The sequence below is a fragment of the Anabrus simplex genome, chromosome 2 (assembly GCF_040414725.1).
Source record: "Anabrus simplex isolate iqAnaSimp1 chromosome 2, ASM4041472v1, whole genome shotgun sequence".
Taxonomy (NCBI): Eukaryota; Metazoa; Arthropoda; class Insecta; order Orthoptera; family Tettigoniidae; genus Anabrus; species Anabrus simplex.
Window position 1 is genome coordinate 135,128,754 of NC_090266.1, and position 21,564 is coordinate 135,150,317.

At 42.6% G+C, this 21,564-nt stretch overlaps 1 long non-coding RNA gene across 1 annotated transcript in view; it reads right to left on the reverse strand.

The window, feature by feature from the left end:
• LOC136862702 (uncharacterized) overlaps positions 1–21,564 on the reverse strand; it is a 278,626-nt gene that overhangs the window by 18,653 nt on the left and 238,409 nt on the right. The window lies entirely within an intron of this gene.

The following is a 21,564-nucleotide window of genomic DNA, read 5'->3' on the forward strand; positions in this document are numbered from 1 at the left end:
CAACTGTGTCACACACACATTATATAACATTTCTCGATGCGAATCTTATTCCTAGAGTGAATTCTACAGTTTAGCTTTGCTGTGTAAATAACAACAGTACTAGTACGTAAAGTGTACGCCAGACGTCGCACAGTGATGCATAATCGATTCATAGTTTGTGTTTCAAAGATTGCCAGTACAAATCTCGAAGATTGCCGAGGTCGACCGCTTCAGCACTAGGGTGTAAATCTATCGTTAAAAAGTACGCAGATAGTAGACAGGCCGCAAGGCTCGGACCGTGACGTCACGAGAGTAGCTGGCGTTCTGCATGGCGGTGTACGGCCCGCTCGCACTTTCACCATGATATTGTTCATTTATTTAACCTTAACGATATAATTGAACACTCCTTCAATTGTGGCTTTATTTAGGCTTGTATACTACACGAGTTTTATGCGGGGAGAAAACTTGCGGGGCAGTTTATGTACATTTCTTTACGTAAAATTAAGCTGACATCTGTCATTTGTAACAAAACACGGTTTCATGTAAAAGATTAGAACGCATAATACGTTTAAAATAGTTTTAATGTTACTAGACAAATACATTATGGCAATTCGCAACAATAGTCTGGAACCTTTCTTGGAAATTAAGCTTCAACTTAAAACTTACCTAACAATTCCTACGGTTTCAGTTTATATATTTTTCTTTCCTTGAGGATTTTTTCTTCTTAGTTTTGAGTTTGTCTACGGTAATTTTTCTATTGTTATTCAATAATCTATATATTAATTTTTTTTATGAAAACTCAAGTCAGTCAGTCCGGCCATTCTATCCCGTCGATTTCCTTCATTCCTTTTTTAACTGAAAGGTATTCATGCAAAGATTTCTCATCAGGTACTACAAATCACTAAACTTCCGCCTTCCTCAAATTATTTCATTTTTAAATTTTTTTGTCTCTTTGAAGCAATCATATCTTTGGTTCTAATTGAGGTACGGGGTTCGTTTTGATCTAAAACCACTCAGTGGATCAAGCGCTTTCTTTTGGGGTAATAACTACTTGATTTGGTAAATTCTGAGAAAAGTTATGAATACATTTGTCTCCATGACGAAGATCTTTGAAGGACTTCTTAACAGTTCGGTGCGTAATGTTGTTGCAAGGAACGTTAAATTCAATTTCTTTGTGTGATGTATTTTCAAGTGTTTTGTTTACATAATATTACATTCTATTACCACAGCAGATCATGTGCTTTGTTTTATTAAATCGAAACTTTGCAAATACATCCGTGAGGATAGTGACGAACAACACCATACTTTGTACATTGCGGGTAGAGCCAGCGGGAAACTGCTAGTATATTACAGAAGATGTACCGGTATATATACATTTGTCAACGAAATGTTTAAAACTACTTCTACAATCACTGCATGTTTCCAAAATGACGTTTTCGTTTTCCATAACATTCTTGACAAGCGAAATCAGAATGTTTCTTTGAGAATCCTCATGTAAAAAACATGAGTATACAGGTTTACATTTTGTAGCTCTAAAGGAGTTGGGTACAACACTTTTTGGTTCAAGGCAGGAGCAAGCCAAGGCCGCACTAGATAGAGTCAGATAGACACTTTTGCCTGGCTCAAGGTTGTAAAAGTCAGGGTAAGTTGTCAGCCCGATTAAGCCAGACATTTCTTTCTTTCTTTCTTTCTTTCTTTCTTTCTTTCTTTCTTTCTTTCTTTCTTTCTTTCCTTTCTTAATCTGCTTACACTCCAGGGTTGGTTTTTCCCTCGGACTCAGCGAGGGATCCCACGTCTACAGCCTCAATGGCAGTGTCTTGGAGTGTGAGACATTGGGTCGGGGGATACAACTGGGGAAGATGACAGTACCTCGCCCAGGCGGCCTCACCTGCTATGCTGAACAGGGGCCTTGTGGAGGGAGGGGAAGATTGGAAGGAATAGACAAGGAAGAGGGAAGGAAGCGGCCGTGGCATTAAGTTAGGTAATATCCCGGCATTTGCCTGGAGAAGAATTGGGAAACCACGGAAAACCACTCCCAGGATGGCTGAGGTGGGAATCGAACCCCTCTACTCAGTTGACCTCCTGAGGCTGAGTGGACCCCGTTCCAGCCCTCGTACCACTTTTCAAATTTCGTGGTAGAGACCGGAATCGAACCTGGGCCTCCGGGGCTGGCAGATAATCACACTAACCACTACACCACAAAGGCGGACCAGTTATTTCTTAACCCTTTGGCTTTCAAGGTAACGATCTATCGGTACCCACGGGTCCTGCGAAAACTGTCAGGGTAACGATCCGTCGTTACCCGCCTTTATTATAATTATTTCATTATTTACGCGCCAAATAGCAATTTTTTTGCACGGAATAAGAAGAGTACAGTTTTATCTCACGTTATACTCCGCGGGAACTGCCGGCTAACCGTATTTATCGTTATTCTTGAGGTCTGATACATGTGCTCACTGGAGTTCCGTGTCTTGTTTACATCGTGGTTGGCGGCAAACTTGCGTTCATTTCTCTCTGTTTTCATTCGTGATCATGTAGTGAAATTAGGCTGTATCGTAGGCAATATATTTAGTTTACTTGTTAGTTCATTATTGAAATAGTTTTCTTAGGTAATTAGGTGCATAGTGATAGTGAAGTGTAAGATATAGTTCATTTAGGTTAGGCCTAGTTATTTATCGCACGCGACATGGCGAAGAGTGTTCATTTAGCTGACGATGATATCACTGAATACTTTGAGAATTATTCAAGTGATGGTGATGTTTCTCTGTCCGAATCGGAAAGTGTATGCGATGATGATAATAATCCAGCACCTCCAGACAGTGATGTTAGTGTGGATAGCGATATCAGATTTAAGAAATGTGTGTTTTATGCAAAAATGGCTGACATTTTTTAGTGTTACATCACTTTAAACATTTTAATCCATCCTTGGATGTAATGGACATAGAATCGTGATATTTACCATGATAGTAAACAATAATATAGCCTTCCTACTGACATGAATAACAAACTCGGATTGTGAACACTATTTCCCAGAATTACTTCCAAACTTTCAAAATCTGAAATTTATAACTTTGCTTCTATATTTATTATTTTTTAACATTATACACTTTTGGTTTAGGGAAATGACTTACATGCAGTGATACTAAGTGATGTATATTCTGTAAGTTTGCCAACTTTCATGTTGATATCTTCATTGGTGTGCCTTCAATGCAATTTTAAAAGAAGTGTATGCATAGTGTGCTAAATATGGCTGTCAGTTTTCACACATCCATCAGCTGAGAGCTTGAAAGCGAAAGGGTTAAGCTTTTAAATAAATGAACAGTATCAAACATTTATTTATTTTTTGTGTTTGGTCAAATGGGTTTTGAAAAGTGGTTTGTAATTGCTTTTGCACAGCTTTCCAAACATTTTCCTACTAACACTGTTATTATCAGAAATTATGCGTGCTACCTTATAACCTATAGGCCTACCTGTTAATACTTTAAAGACCTGCAAAGTTAGTTCTTCTAAGAAATGTCACGTTAGGTTCTTACATGGAATCAAATCAACAACGTCTTTATTTGTTTTAAGACTGGATGACAACATAAAAGTTTGTGCAGTTGTAGCTAATGTAGTGTTGTTTTCTCCACTTTTACTACTAAAAGCAACTCCCTCTACTTTTCCTCCTACCGGGCGATTTGGCCGTGCGGTTAGGGGCGTGCGGCTGTGAACTTGCATCGGGAGATAGTGGGTTCGAATCCCACTGTCGGTAGCCTTGGAGATGGTTTTCCGTGGTCTCCCATTTTCACACCAGGCAAATGCTGAGGCTGTACCTTAATTAAGGCCACGGCCGCTTCCTTCCAACTCCTAGGTCTTTCCTATCCCCTCGTCGCCATAAGACCTATCTGTGTCTGTGCGACGTAAAGCCACTAGCAAAAATAAACCTTTCCTCGTTTATAGTTCAGCTAAGGTTTTTACGTATACTCCATCCAACAAGTTACAAAATATTTCATGCTCATTTAACAATTTTAGTTTCTTTTCCAAGTAGGCCTAATTCCAATGTGAATCATCAGTACCCGAATTTCCCGTGCCCAGTTTTGCATCAAAAGACTGTAAATACACCGGGTGAGGCACTGTGCGAAACGTTGACTGTCTTTTCTACACAATACAATCACTACTGATCTGCATTTAGGGCAGACGCCCAGGTGGCAGATTCCCTATCTGTTGTTTTCCTAGTATTTTCGTAAATGATTTCAAAGAAATTGGAAATTCATTGAACATCTCCCTTGGTAAGTTATTCCAATCCCTAACTCCCCTTCCTATAAATTAATATTTGCTCCAGTTTGTCCTCTTGAATTCCAACTTTATCTTCACATTGTGATCTCTCCCATTTTTATAAACGCCACTCAAACTTATTCGTCTACTAATGTCATTCCACGCCATCTCTCCGCTGACAGCTCGGAACATACCACTTAGTCGAGCAGCTCGTCTTCTTTCTCTCAGTTCTTCCCAGCCCAAACTTTGCAACATTTTTGTAACGCTACTCTTTTGTCGGAAATCACCCAGAACAAATCGAGCTGCTTTTCTTTGGATTTTTTCCAGTTCTTGAATCAGGTAATCCTGGTGAAGGCCCCGTACACTGGAACCATACTCTAGGTGGGGTATTACCAGAGAATTATATACCCTCACCTTTACATCCTTACTACAACCCCTAAACACCCTCATAACCATATGCAGAGATCTGTACCCTTTATTTACAATCCCATTTATGTGATTACCCCAATGAAGATCTTTCCTTATATTAACACCTAGATACTTACAATGATCCCCATAAGGAACTTTCACCCTATCAACGCAGTAATTAAAACTGAGAGGACTTTTCCTATTTGTGAAACTCACAACCTGACTTTTAACCCCGTTTATCAACATACCATTGCCTGCTGTCCATCTCACATCACTTTCGAGGTCACGTTGCAGTTGCTCACAATCTTGTAACGTATTTATTACTCTATAGAGAATAACATCATCCGCAAAAAGCCTTAGCTCTGATTCCACTCCTTTACTCATATCATTTATATATATAAGAAAACACTAAGGTCCAATAATACTGCCTTGAGGAAATCCCCTCTTAATTATTACACGGTTAGATAAAGCTTCACCTACTCTAATTCTCTGAGATCTATTTTCTAGAAATATAGCAACCCATGCAGTCACTCTTTTGTCTAGTCCAATTGCACTCATTTTTGCCAGTAGTCTCCCACGATCCACCCTATGAAATGCTTTAGACAGGTCAATCGCGATACAGTCCATTTGACCTCCTGAATCCAAGATATCTGCTATATCTTGCTGGAATCCTACAAGTTGAGCTTCAGTGGAATAACCTTCTTCTTTTACGCTCCAGGAAATGCGAAAAATATTGAAGCGAATCATGTTGTTATTATTATACAGGGGTAAGATACTTTCTTTGCAAAGGCTATTTTTTTTCTTACACAATTCTAATTTATCAGTAATGACACACTCATCAACTTCACTTTCAATTTCATCGATTATTTTGTGCACAGTTTCCGTTTTGTCGTGGACAGTCACTTTTGAGTTACAAGCAGGACTAAACGGGAAGTTACAAATACTTTTCAAATTTGACCATTTTAATATCTTGACCCCGTCACTTAATGCACGTATATCAGAGTTATCATTCATGAAAATATCCTGTTTAACGGCTTTAAAATCAAGACCCTCGTTTAATGTTAAAGAAGTACCAATTTTCGGAATATTTTCCTCAGTCATATACATTTTGAAAATACAGAAACTTTGGCTGTTAAAATTGACAAAAACTTTTTCAAAATCTAATTTGCGTTTAATCGTGAAATTACCCTGAACGTCATCGAAGTCCTTGATCCTGTCATCATCTTCCTCAGCTTTCTTTCTTTCTTCTTCCCGTTTTTCAACTTTTTTCTTGTCTTTGAATAGGAGTTTTGCTCGGTGTTAGAAGATTTTTAGATAGATAGGCAGGCACATTTTCAAACGTAGGAATAACGTCGTTTGAGAGTTTTAAATGGTTAGGTTTTACAGTTAAAATAGACTCATCAGGTCTTTTAACAGAATCCTCCCTGAAATGGCGTATGGCTTTTAGTGCCGGGAGTGCTCAAGGACAAGTTCGGCTCGCCTGATGCAGGTCTTTTGATTTGATGCTCGTAGGCGACCCGCGCGTCGTGATGAGAATGAAATGATGATGGAGACGACACATCCACCCAGCCCCAGTGCCAGCGGAATTAACCAATCAGGGTTAAAATTCTCGACTCTGCCGGGAATCGAACCCGGGACCCCTAGAATCCTCCCTAATTACGAAACGTTCGTCGAAGTGTTTTATGCATACAACTGAGCTTGCTGAAGGGACGAATTCGGTTCGATGGATGGCTATGATCCACTTTCGTTTCCGAAACAAATCAGTAAGAAATGTAAACACTGAAATATTAGGCTGTTTTGAACTATAGTTGATTCTACAACCAGGTATACAACACGATGTGGGTATAATTCACAATGTTCACACACGTTTACACCATTCAACACCATCGATAGCCTCACTGCTGCGCGGTTCAGATCAGCCTGCAAGCAAATACAGTAGAGACAACACGCGACACTCAGCGAGATATCGAGGGACAACTATTAGAGCTCTCTCTAGCGGGTAGACCTGAGAACTACTGATTCTGTCATAAGAGCACGTGTATTTGTGTGTGAAGTTTTTGGTGTTATTTATGCGTTTTCAGTGAGTTGACATAATTAAATAGTGGCGTGTGTCATTCCTTGATATCTCCTCTCTACATGAGGGGAAAGGTATGTGCTGTGTTTGGCTGCAGTAACTATGAAGTATAGAAGAATGCGCGGTCTTTCTTTCGCTTCCCTCGTGATAAGGAAAGGTAAGTAATATTGTGTTTGCATATATATTCTTCCAGTGACAAAGAGATTTTTATAATACTTCATAATCTTCTGACCTGCTCGACTCATATTTTAACTGGCTTAAAATATAATACCCATATTTTATTGTATAGTGCAGCAGTTAACCTTCAATACTGATGTGTTGTTGTAGTATCCGAAGTGATTTGGATAAGGTGTACAAGAAAGAAGGGACGTTACGCTTATATAAGAATTATAAGATCTGTTCAGATCATTTCCAGGCCAGCGACTTTAAAAATCCTCGACTATACAGCCAAGGGTATGTTACATTTTTACTCTAATTGTACGTAAATATTCCTCAAAGCATCACTATCGACAACATTTTCATACTTTTCTTTCTTTTATCCCTCTTCTCAGATTAAAGCCGGGATTTTATAGATTTTCTTTCTGTTAGTAGGCTTCATGTTAAGAGGAAAATTGTCCAGCTTTTAAATGTTAATTCATTGCATCATGTGTGTAAGGAATGTGCCGATATTTTTATTTACAAGTGTCTTAATGTGATGATACAATGTTTTTAAATGAGAAAAAAGACAAATTTAACCGTAGAAGTTCAGGCAGGAATTCTAAAGCAAAAAAGTAATGCATAAATGAAAGATCAAGCCATTTCACAGCAGTCCAATTCACATCTTGTTTATATGTCTAATTTCAGTCTTTAAATAATAACCCTTTAAATAATTCTTCATTCATTTATCCATTATTGCTTTAGCAACTTCGAAGTTAATATCTCAATAATACTTTCCTTCTAGACGAAACTTATTTATCCATTTTCGTATATGCATTTCCATTGATGTTTGAATATAGCGCGACTTTTTAGGTCAAGTCACTAGGAGCGCCACCGTCGAATTGTCTCCCATTTTAACAAGGCGAAACCCGTAAGTGTCCCGTATTGTCTCTACTGTATTTGGTACAAGTCACTGGCGAGAAGTGAAGCAGCACAGGTGTGTCTGAGCCGGAGTTTACGTACGGGAGGGTGGCCAGTTCCTTTTCACTCCTCCATTCCCTTACCCCCCACCAACAGCGCGTGGCAATCCATTCAAATCTTGACCACGCCCAATCTTGCTTAACTTCGGAGATCTCACGGGATCCGGTATTTCAACACGGCTACGGCCGTTGGCAGAAGTAAGAAACATTAACCAAATTTACATAGTCACTAATTTCCCATCTTTGTCTGCAGTAATCCACACTTCCCATTTTCAACATAAAATGTTTCCTGCCAATTTCTGTTGTAGGATTCTATATGTGATATGACCGTTACACAGTAGAAGATAATCAATTGACAGTTCGAATTAAGTTAATGAGAGACACTCATTCTTGTTTTGATTCGTCTGTAGGTTTGTTAAGCTGTTGTTAAGTTGTTTATTCTTCGAAAACGACAGCAACCGTACCATGGTTTTTCCAGTATGTGGTAAATATTTACTTTGAAATTTGAGAAAATATTTTGTGTTTTAACCTCATCTAAGTTATAAAGTCAGATTTATTATTATTATCATCATCATCATCATCTGTTTACCCTCCAGGTTCGGTTTTTCCCTCGGACTCAGCGAGGGATACCACCTCTACCACCTTCAAGGGCAGTGTCCTGGAGCTTCAGACTCTTGGTCGGGGGATACAACTGGGGAGAATGATCAGTACCTCGCCCAGGCAGCCTCACCTGCTATGCTGAACAGGGGCCTTGCGGGGGATGGGGAAGATTGGAAGGGATAGGGAAGGAAGCGGCCGTGGCCTTAAGTTAGGTGCCATCTCGGCATTTGCCTGGAGGAGAAGTGGGAAACCACGGAAAACCACTTCCAGGATGGCTGAGGTGGGAATCGAACCCACCTCTACTCAGTTGACCTCCCGAGGCTGAGTGGACCCCGTTCCAGCCCTCGTGCCACTTTTCAAATTTCGTGGCAGAGCCGGGAATCGAACTCGGACCTCCGGGGGTGGCAGCTAATCACGCTAACCACTACACCACAGAGGCGGACATTATTATTATTATTATTATTATTATTATTATTATTATTATTATTATTATTATTATTATCATCAGTACACTGTTATTGTCGTAGATGTGTGCCGTACGTTCAAAGGATACGTGGCAAGTACTCTATGTTAGTCTGACGAGAATACCATAAAAGACGATAAGAATATCATGTTAAAATCGGTCCTTTTCAGAACAAACTCTTGGCAGTGGTAACCATGTCCGGCTCCATGGCTAAGTGGTTAGCGTGCTGGCCTTTGGTTACAGGGGTCCCGGGTTCGATTCCCGGCAGGGTCGGGAATTTTAACCATAATTGGTTAATTTCGCTGGCACGGGGGCTGGGTGTATTTGTCGTCTTCATCATCATTTCATCATCATCATCATCACGACGCGCAGGTCGCCTACGGGAGTTAAATCAAAAGACCTGCACCTGGCGAGCCGAACATGTCCTCGGACACTCCCGGCACTAAAAGCCATACGCCATTTCATTTTCGGTGGTAACCATGACCATTAAGGGTATTGCGAAAAATAAACACGACCTACTCTTGGAACTCTGCCAGTCCCTCAAGTGTGATGTCCTGTGAGTCCAAAAATCTCAGAAATATTTAACATCCCATAGACCCGACATCTTTGCTAACCATGATGTCAGATTACCTATTTCCTATTACAGTAGAAAATGGAAACAGGGATTACAACGCAAATTCGCTTAGAGAAGAGTGAATAGGAGCGCGTTATCTACCACCCCGTCTGTACTATCATATGTTCTTTCTTTCTGTTTACGTAGTGATTGGTAGAATGTGTGTATAAAGAGGTGACCAGGCTGGAAATCGAACCCGGACCCTCTGAACTGAAGGCCACCTATACACTGAGACAGATATCTAAACTATTACGCAACATAAAATATTACTTTACGTAGTAAATGAATATGGACTCATTGTTGTAGGTTTTGTAACTCATCTTGAATAATTAGCTCCGTAGCCATTCATGATGTCATTAAAAGATTTTTTTTTTTTTGCTAGTTGTTTTACGTCGCACCGACACAGATAGGTCTTACGGCGACGATGGGAAAGGGCTAGGAGTGGGAGGGAAGCGGCTGTGGCCTTAATTAAGATACAGTCCCAGCACTTGTCTGGTGTGAAAATGGGAAATCACGCAAAATCATCTTCAGGGCTGCTGACAGTGGGGTTCGAACCCACTATTTCCCGTATACTGGATACTGGCGGCACTTAAGCGAATGCAGCTATCGAGCTCGGTTGAAAATATTTAAGAAAAAGCTGGGTGAACAACTATAAATAAATGTAAATATGAGGTAAACAATTGATCAGGAATCTGTCTTCTGGGCGACCGCCCTAAATGCAGATCATTGATGATTGATTGATTGATTGATTGATTGATTGATTGATTGATTGATTGATTGATTGATTGATTGATTGATTGATTGATTGAAGAGAGCTCTCCAAATTGGGATATACAAACAGAATATATTTCTGCCTAATAAAGTGACTAAGATCCGATGATGTACTTACTTAATCTGTTTGTGACATAAGATGAGCACGTAAGTGAAGACATTCATCAATGAAGGAATCTTCCAAATCGCTTGGGTTACAATTCAGTATGACTTCTGCAGGATTACGAACCTCTGATATGTCTAGCTCAGCAATTTTGATGAACACAGGGAATCGTTCACAGTATGATTTGTGTTGTGGCCATTAGGGCCAAGATATAATCAATCAATCAATCAATCAATCAATCAATCAATCAATCAATCAATCAATCAATCAATCAATCAATCAATCAATCAATCAATCAATCAATCAATCAATCAATCAACTGCATTTATCGCTAACGCCCAGATGGCAAATGTCCTATCAATTGTTTACCTGGCATTTTGTTCAAATATCTACAACGAACTCGGAAATTCATCGAAGATTTCCCTTGATAAATTATTCCAATCTCTCATTCTTCATCCTATAAAAGAATAATTATCCGAGTTTGTCCTCTTGAATTCCAACTTTATTTTTATACATCATTTCCATTCTTTCTTACGTTTTTTAATATTTGCTTCACGTCGCACCGACACAGATAGGTCTTATGGTGACGATGGAATAGGAAAGTGCTAGTAGTGGGAAGGAAACGGCCGTGGTCTTAATTAAGATACAGCCTCAGCTTTTGTCTGGTGTGAAAATGGGAAAGCCATCTTCAGGGCTGTCGACAGTGGGGTTCGAACCCACTATCTCCCGAATGCAAGCTCACAGCTGCGCGCCCCTAACCGCATGGTCAACTTGCTCGCTCTGCTCAAACTTATTCGTCTACTAAGATTGCAGTGTGGTCTGCGAGATGTAACAATATGTGCGGAGTGGCGACCGTGTCTACAGGCCAGTAAAGAGATTTTTAAAAAAAGCACCGGCGAATTGTTGAGGTTCGAATAAGGAAGTTCCCAGAAGAAGCTGAAAGTAGATTAACACTGAAGCAGGCGCCCAGAATGTTCTAGAAGTGGAAAGTACGAAAATCACCTGTGGGCGCTATTGCAAGATTCAGACATTCTGGCATGTCTAGCTCAGTACTTTTGATGAAGATTTGATGAATAAAGAGAGTAGCTGGAGAACAGACACCCTTGCGTCGCCGAAATGCTTCGATGTATTTGTGCTATGTTAAACCATTAAAAATATTAAATGGATCTATACCAGTTCTCGTACGAAGTAGTTTTCTTGTCGGTCCCATACACTAGAGCGATATCATAATCGGGATCTTAGCGCGCGATAGGATGCCATGATCGTTAAGGCGATGGTCTGACACTGTTGTTTGCCGGTTTGAGTCTCGTTGGTCCAAAAAATTGTCACCAACAGAATGTTGGCCGACAGGATAGGAGAGGTGGTGGTAAAGTATTTCTAATCACTAGACTGCGTTCGAAAAGCCTCCAAATCTGTCGGCAGTGCTCATACGGATTGAGGGCATATGACACTGTCGATAGTGATCCGTCCGTCGGATGGGGATGTTAAGGCTTGAGCAGATTCCTTGGTGCTTTCGATTGGAGTAGGCACCGGGTTTCACCCTCACCTTATGTATCACATAATTCATTTCATCTCAGTAACTCCCCTGATGAGGTTGACGTCAGGAAGGGCATCCGGTCGTAAAATTCGCTACGAAAATTCATTTCACTTCATACCCGACCCCGTAGAAAAACGGGACAAGGGTTGGACATACATGTCAGAGATTTACAAGCTCTCTCATTTACATCCTTACTACAACCCCTAAATACGTTCGTAACCTTTCTCTACAATCTCGTTAACACGATTACCCTAAAGAAGATATTCCCTTATATCAATACCTAAGTACATACAGTGATCACACGAGGTACTTTCACTCCATCAACACAGTAATTAAATATGAGGGAATGTTTGGGGTGGGGGGGGGGGAACTTACAACCTAACGTTATCGTTCTGCGATGCGATTTTATTTTACGTAAATAAATATCACACGAGAACACGTTCACTTCCTTGTATAAATTACTTTATTTACACTGTACGCCACAACACACAATTATACACAGTAGCAAATGACACTACAACACTCAATAGCTGAGTACCCTGAAGTCGATTCTGACAAGTACAGATATCAACAACACTGACTCGCGCACTATAACATCCACTCTCTCGAACTCACCGACCCCACCTCGGAGCCGAACAGTTACTCGCAGTCCATCACTTGCCTTCGAGTCCAACTTGACTCCGAGTCCAACACTTGACTGAGTCCTAAGAACTGACTTCTCACTGACTGACAGCTCGATATATATACTATTCGATCAACCATCTAGAATTATCGATTTCTGGAAGAGTTCTTACAACACTCTAATGGAACACACTCGAAACATCGATCGACCAGGTAGTCGAATGCGTACTTGAACTTTCGTTTACTGTTTACTAATACATATGGAAGTCTCTACAACATTCATAATGTCTCTATATGTATCTAGATAATAAAACCTTACAGTAAGTTTCCAGAACCCTTCATATATACCAAATTATAGTACAACAAGTCTAACATACGAACTTTATGGAATTTTCTACCGCTTTCGACCATATAGATTTTGAGGTTAAACTTATACACAATACGTATTTGAGGTTATACAAAGTTTATAATACATATTTACAGGGAAACCATAATACTAGTCATGTTTAACATTTAATAAAAGATAATTTAGCATTAAATAAACTATAATTAAAATATATTAAACATAATAATTGAAGGTTTTTCACCCGTTACGATGTCGTACGTACGACAACGTTTCATTCCGTTTGTCATCACACCATTGTAACTCACAACAGTGTCGACGTCTCCTTGTATTAGCTCACAATCTTGTAATTTATTTACTACTCTGTACAGTACATCATCACCTGAAAAAATGTCTTATCTGTGATTCCAGTTAGTTACGTCGAAGGTCCAATATGACTGTCTTGCAGGTCCCCCCTTTATCGTTACAGGATCAGAAAATGGTTCACCTACCCTAATTCTCCGAGTTCTATTTTCTAGAAATTTGGACACCCATTCAACCACTGTTAGGTCTAGTTTTAGAAGACTTAATTTTCGTTAGCAGTCTCCCATGATCTACCCTATCAAAAGTCTTGGATAGATTAATGGGGGTACAGTCAATTTGACCACATGTATCTAAATTATCTGGTATATCTTGCTGTTGAGCCTCACTGGAATAACCTTTCCTTAACACGAACTGCCTTCTACCAAAGCAGCTAGTAATTTCACAAACGCGTCTAATATGATCAGGAATACTGTAATGCTTTTCCAGAGTTTACATGCAACACAAGCTGTGAGCTTGCATCCGGGAGATAGCGGGTTGGAACCCCACTGTCAGCAGCCCTGAAGATGGTTTTCCGTGGTTTCCTATTTTCACACCAGGCAAATGCTGGGGCTGTACCTTAATTAAGCCCACGGTCGCTTCCTTCCCACTCCTAACCACTCCCTGTCCCATCATCGCCACAAGACCTATCTGTGTCGGTGCGACGAAAAGCAACTTGCATATTTAAAAAAATCAACGATCCTCAACACTGAAGCGTGTTAAAGACTATCTACGGTCACCCACGAGTCAGATCTAAGGGCGGTAACCGTAGAGACCCTAGTTCGAAGCGCGTGTCCAAGCTTAACCTTACAGACCCCCGGATTAGACTCCAGGATTAAGGGCGTTAGCCGTACAGACCCTAGTTCGAAGCGCGTGTCCAAGCTTAACCTTACAAATCCCGGGTTCGACCCTAGACCTAAGGGCGTTAACCTTACAGACCTAAGTTCGATACTGAGGCTAACAGCATAACAGTGCAGGCTTAAGCTCACGCTGACCAGGCGTTAACCTAACCGTTTACCCTTCCTTACACTAGCTCAGGCATAACTTTACACGGTAGCTAAGTGTGCTGGCTTAGCCTCACGCTGACCAGGCATTAACCTAACCGTTTACCCTTCCTTACACTAGCTCAGGCATAACTTTACACGGTAGCTAAGTGTGCTGGCTTAGCCTCACGCTGACCAGGTGTTAACCTAACCGGTTCCCTTCCCTACATGAGCTTAGCGGCTACCCGTTTTACTAATAGACTGGGGAGATGGTGTAAGACGTAATACATATGCTTTATTGATAGGGGCCGTAACGTTGGAAGCTGAACTCTGAAAAAGATGGAGGCAGGGGGCTAGGGGGATAGTGTAAGCCTTAATACATATGCTTCATTGATAGGTTGAATAAAAATAACATTAGTCAAAATATCTAACCTACACAGAGATCGAGTCTAGGACTCCCTTGAAAAAAAGGAGAACGGACATCGAACTTGGAACTTAGACTGAAGTTCAACATAACCAGAAAATTCGAATACTAGATTTTTCTTGGACCGAAGACTAGTGTAACCTAACAGCTCAATCCGCTACAGAAAAGGAATGCTGACAAAGTATTGTGAAGCGATTAGTATCACGTCTCAGCAGAATTGTTTCTGGAAGCAGCAAGGGTTACTAACCTAACCTAACTTTTGCGAATGTAGCTTTTTGTGCATTTAGCCAGGTGCTTGTACATGTTATAATCCGGCCTGCGTGTGAACAAATATGCATACTTTTTAACTTTGGCTGATCATCCTTCCCTACACCAGCTCGGACATTACTTTACACCCTAGGCTTAACCGCACGCTGACCATGCGTTAACCTAACCGGTTCCTCACCTCTACACGACCTTATCGGCTACACGTTGTACTAATATGACTAGGGAGATGATATACGACTTAAAACATGTGCTTTATTCATAGGGGTGAAAATTGGAAGGCAACCTCAGGGGCTTGGAGCCAAGTTCATTGTTTTTGTATTTAGCCTACTATGCACATCTGAGTAAGAAATGAATTTTGATACGAGCAAGTTGACTAGACTTGGAGCTAACTTATTTTCTGAGACAGGGAATGCAAAGTTCATTCTCAATATGCATACACAATAAGAAACAATAAGGTGGTGCCAGAATTTAGTCCCGCAGGAGTTCGCGTATAATCAGAATTCCCCAATAAAGTATAAAATCCCCGACCCAGTTGGGAATTAAAAATGTAGAATATTTAAGTCGGCCTAGATAACACCTGCATAAAATCTCCAACCCAGCCGGGAATTACAAAATTTGGAATATTTAAATCAACCTGGATTATACACCTACACGCACCGTAATACATAATAACAATTTGGAGGATCGAGCCGTCCTTCGTACAGAATACTCATCATGCATATCCAATAATCTGGTACTGGAATTTATAGGATACAACCCACCTTCGTGCTGAGTACTCAACGTGCGTACCCAATAAGAAAATAATGTGATGCCGGAATTTTGTCCCGCAGGTGTTCGCGTCTTATCAGAATTACGTAATAAAATCCCCGACCCAGCCGGGAATTACAAAATCTAGAATATGTGTGTGTGTTAGGTCATCAGCCCAGAGGCTGGTTGGATCCTCAAATAGCACCACCAAAGTTTATGCGATTATAAGGAAACGGCAAAAACCAATGGCAGCACCAAAATGAGGCGTACTAGGCAAGATGAGGAGTGAGGTAGTTTTCCATTGCTTTCCTCACATCTAGAATATAATAATAATAATAATAATAATAATAATAATAATAATAATAATAATAATAATAATAATAATAATAATTTGGTGGATCGAACCCACCTTCGTACTGAATAATAAACATGCATACCCAATAAGGAAAATAATATGGTGACTCAATTAAGTCCCCGAGGAGTTCACGTCTTATCAGAATTACCCAATAAAGAATAACATCCCAGACCCAGTCGGGAATTACACAATCTAGAATATTTAAATGAACCTGGACAAGACACCTACACTCACCCTAATAAGTAATAACAATTTGGAGGATCGAACCGTTCTTCGTGCTGAATACTCGTCATCTATACCCAATAAGAAATATTATCTGGTACTGGAATTAAGTCCCGCAGAATTTCTCGTAATAATAATAATAATAATAATAATAATAATAATAATAATAATAATAATTTGTAGGATACAAACCACCTTCGTACTGAATACTCAACATGCGCACCTAATTAGAAAAATTATTGTGATGCCGGAATTTTGTCCCACGGGAGTTAGTGTCTTATCAGGATTACCTAATGAAATCTCCGACCCGGCAGGAATTAAAATCTAGAATATAATAATAATAATAATAATAATAATAATAATAATAATAATAATAATAATAATAATAATAATAATTTACATGATCCAATCCATCTTCGTACTGAATACTGAACATGCGTACCTAATAAGAAAAATAATGTGATGCCGGAATTTTGCCCCGGAGGAGTTCACGTCTTATCAGAATTACCCAATAAAGAATAAAACCTCCGACCCAGCCGGGAATTACAAGATCTGGAATATTTAAATCAACCTGGATTATACACCTACACGCACACACGTTATTTCTTTATTCGTTACCAAGGAATTTGGAGCTGAACTTGGAACAAGAACGCGGCTACACGTGAGAATAGGGAGATTGTGATATGATTTATTTATAGCTCGAAGCTGAGCGACCCCTGAGTCAAATATGCTAGCATCTGATGCTTAAGGGTACGTTTATGCTGCAGCCTGGCTGCTGGCACATCGCTGAGCCTAGCTGCTCGATGTTAGGCGATGATGAAACAAACCAATGAATCTCAATCAGTGCATTTACCCTGGAGCCCGGCTCATAGCTGCGCTGCTGGCTGCTATCCTTGCCACATCCATGGTCTCAAACACGTTTGATTTTCGAGCCTGGCCCATCGCTGGCAATCCTGTAACTTGGACTGTGATTGGTTCTTTCAAGGTCACCCGCTCTCCCACTCTTCCTCTCTTCGCGCTCTATACACACGTTCAGTGATCACTTGCTCACAAGGACGAGGTGACTGCCGAAGTGAAAGGACGTACGTGCCTCTCGCTGCGCTCTCTCTCTCCTTGCCAGGCGCTCAGTACTTCTAGTGCTAACCAGGCAGCTGTACTTATTAGTACGACTTCGGAAGAGCATTTGTCTGAGCTGAGCACTTCTCAGTGCTCGCTCTTTCTCTTTCAGAGTTTGTTACAGGAGGACCAGGATGGACAACCAGGCGGATACGATGACAACCCAGGAAGGGGCGGTGGCGATCGGGCACTTGCTCCGAGATCTCTTCACCGGCATGACACCGACACCGGAGAGCAACACGGAGCCGCAGACGCTGGAACCTGTGCCGGAGACCCCGGCACCCGAGCCGGAGCTGCCGCAGGAGGAGCCGGAGATCGAGGTGGAGACGGAGCCTTACAGGGACGGGTGCGACCCCCCTAACGGCTTCTTCTTCTCCGAAGGCTACACCGACCCGGCGCACGAAGCGCTGCTCGTGTACTACAGGCCGGGGCGCCCTGTAACTTCTGAACGGGGCCTCGTCCTGGACAGAATGCGGCGCCCTCGCCGAGGAGGCAGGATCATCTCGACAACCATGGCCGTCGAGAGCTTCCTACCAGGAGGCCTCATCATCAGGCATCACGACCAGGCGCGGATGCGCAACGCAGAGAGGGAGCTTTCTACTCTGTTCCAGGTCATCCGTCTACCAGGGGGGGACGGAGTGCCAGGGATGAACACCGGCGCAGTCAGGGCCGCGACGGAGACCAGGGAGACGCCGAGGAGGCTAAGGAATAGGGCGGTTAACACCGACCTAGTCCTGGCCACCCAGCCGGCGACCAGCGACGCCACCACGGAGGTGGGACATAACGCCCTCTGGCGCCGCGACTGTGCGACTTCAGTGGAGGAGGACGCCCCCTGGCGTTCTGAGGCTGCTGTCCAGGCCCAGCCTGACAGCACGTCTGTCGAGCTGCAGACCTCGATGTGCGCCCCACAGGACAGGGAACGCAGTCAAGCGTTAGCACCGACCGACGCCGCCGCCGCCAGCCAGGAGAAGGAAGAAGACGGCGACGCAGCGGAGCCATCAGCTACCCTGGGGTCACCAGGCCGGGAGGAGCGTCACCAGGACGAGGCCTCTTCCCCTGCCGAGAAGACACGCCCTGGACGAAGAAGACGACGCCGGACCACGAAGCAGAAGGCGACGCCGGCCCACCAGGAGAGGGCCGCCCAGCCGCAACCCAAGACTGCTCCCAGGACAGCAGTCAACCGAGGAGCCAATCAGGAGAGGACCTCAGCGGGTAGCGGCAGTCAGGTGAGAGTAAAACGTCCCCCTCAGCAGCTCTTGCAGTGTTTCCGCTGTCTGAGGTGGGGCCACCGTCAGGTTAGCTGTGGACTCCAAGTGAAGTGCAACCGCTGTGGTGGTGATCACCACTACACGGCCTGCGCAACACTTAAGGAGGCGCCGGTGTGCGCCAATTGCGCGGGGGGCCACCCGGCCTCCCACCGCAGTTGCCCAGTCTACAGGGCCATGGCGCGGGCAGAGAGGAGGGAGGCCCGGCGCCATGACCCACCCCATTCCAGGAGGCCCCCGCCTCGGCGGGCTTGGCCTCATTCTCCGGGATCGGAGACTGGGTACGAGGTTCCCCAAGGAGTTGGAGCCGTGCGACAGGCCCTAGTGGTACTCGACGCATGGCTCCGCAGCCGGCAAGGACCGCGCTAGTCCCAGCAGTGCCCAGACGGACTGATCCCCAGGCGATGGAATGGCGAGGAATTGGTTTATGTTTTGTGCATGTTACCTGTTCCTAACTAACACAACCTCTGGTCTTTTTCCAGCCCACATCCTTGCATGTGCTATCAAAAGATGTCAGGTTTTACATGTAGGCTCTTTCTTCTTTCTGCCTATGTGGTTTTTCCCTGACCCTTCAATACCACACCTTAACACTATCCAAACAACACAAACTTTGCCGTGGTAGCGAGTCTGACTCGGAAACCGGCAGATACTCCTTGTATCACTTCCCACTCCTCCCTGCTATCTCTTTCTTCTTCTTAGAAATAATAGCATGTCGGAGGCCATGTAGATTGAGTCGTTGGTCACGCGGGGGGAGCGGGCTTCGGGGGCCCCCCCGAAAAAAAAAAATACTTGCTCACTTGCTATCTGAACCTGTCTTCGAACGCAATGCGATTTGGAGCCAGCGGCATGCGGATCATCACACGAGTTTCATATGAGATAAAAGGAGTGACGAGATGACGAGCGGCCAGTAGACCTTTTCCTACGTTTCATGAGGGAGAGTGGCTTGTTTTATCGTGTTTAAAAGTAAAGTAACTATTTGTGTTTTAATTGGTTTATTGTTAACTACTATTTTACCCTACCGGGCGAGTTGGCCGTGCGATTAGGGGCGTGCAGCTGTGAGCTTGCATCCTGGAGACAGTGGGTTCGAACCCCACTGTCGGCGGCCCTGAAGATGGTTTTCCGTGGTTTCCCATTTTCACACCATGAAAATGCTGGGGTTGTACCTTAATTAAGACCACGACTGCTTCCTTCCTATTCAGAAGCCTCTTCTATCCCATCGTCGCCATAAGACCTATCTGTGTCGGCGCGACGTAAAACAAATAGCAAAAAAATAACTTTTTTCTATTGACTGTGTGTTTATCTTTGTGTATTTTTAATTGGAATTAAATATATTATTTTACTTCAATATCAGTGCATTGCGAATTAGATCCACTGCTTATTTTAAATTCATAATAATTTTCCTCATCATTATCATTTTTCTAATCTACCGAGTGCGATAGCTGCAGTCGCTTAAGTGCGGCCAGTATCCAGTAATCGGGAGATAGTAGGTTCGAGCCCCACTGTCGGCAGCCCTGAAGATGGTTTTTCGTGGTTTCCCTTTTTCACACCAAGGCAAATGCCGGGGCTGTACCTTAATTAAGGCCACGGCCGCTTCCTTCCAATTCCTAGACCTTTCCTCTCCCATTGTCGCCGTAAGACATATCTGTGTCGGTGCGATGTAAAGCAAATAGCATTTTCCTAATCCTAGTCAGTGCGTTAATTATAACTTTTAATCCATTTCGTCTCATCTCGTACCATCAGGGGCCCACATGTTAGCCCACTTTAAACAACAAGCATCATCATCATCATCATCAAACTATCGAATGACGTGGCAAAAGAATGCGGAACTATTACATCAACTTTGTTCTTTTAATCTTGCCATTTTGGGGACCTCTATTTTTGCAAGCAGGTGATTTATATGAAGTACCTCGTTTTTCATGGAAAGTTCGACAGTTATTTTTTCAAACTAAACACATTTTGTTAAGGAGACCTAACTAAAGTCAAAATGACATACTCCATAACCCCCTATTTTACATTATTTAAAAGTACACTATTAAATTACGAAATGAAGCATTTGTAGCTTCATTCTTCAATCAACTCCCGCAGTAGAAATGCACTGAAAAATCCAGGCGAAGCATTTTACACTTTTTATTTCACATTCAGTACACCAAATTATTGTAAGATACACTCGCCAACAGAACTGCGACTCACTCGTTAAAAAATCTCTGAATTTATCCCGCACTTCAGAAGCTTCAGCTGGAGCTGTGTTGTTTCTCCTCGACAGGGTAGCTCTTGGAAGTGCGTGTTCGTAGTCTAAGAGGTGTTTTTTTTTTGCTTTACGTCGCACCGCAACAGATATGGCTTACGGCGACGGTGGGATAGGAAAGGCCTAGGAATTGGAAGGAAGCGGCCGTGGCCTTAATTAAGGTACAGCCCCGGCATTTGCCTGGTGTGAAAATGGGAAACCACGGATAACCATCTTCAGGGCCGCCGACAGTGGGGCTCGAACCCACTATCTCCCGATTACTGGATACTGACCGCACTTAAGCGACTGCAGCTATCGAGCTCGGTAGTCTAAGTGTTCATGCCCTCTATATCTATAATCAAATTATGCAAAATACAAACCGTCTTAACTATCAGTTCCTCTGTTTTGAATTTTCGACTACAGTTGAGAGCTGCCAGCAGCGTGCGAGCGGGGATGCTGCAGGGTAAAAGCTCCATGGCGAGCAGCCAGGCTATAGCCAGCAGCGAAGTACTAGGGCGAGCATCCATGAGCCAGCAGCGAAGCTGCAGCATAAACGTACCCTAACGCACTGGTGGTTTTGAATGTTTTTGGAACAATGAATTATGTTTATTGTAACATTTCGAGCTTGTAGATTTGAACGCTAGAGTCTTTCAATTGCCTTCTGTAATGTTTACATCACCTGCGCGTCCATAACCGCACGGCCAACTTGCCCGGTAAAAATAAAACTCGCTTTACGTCTTA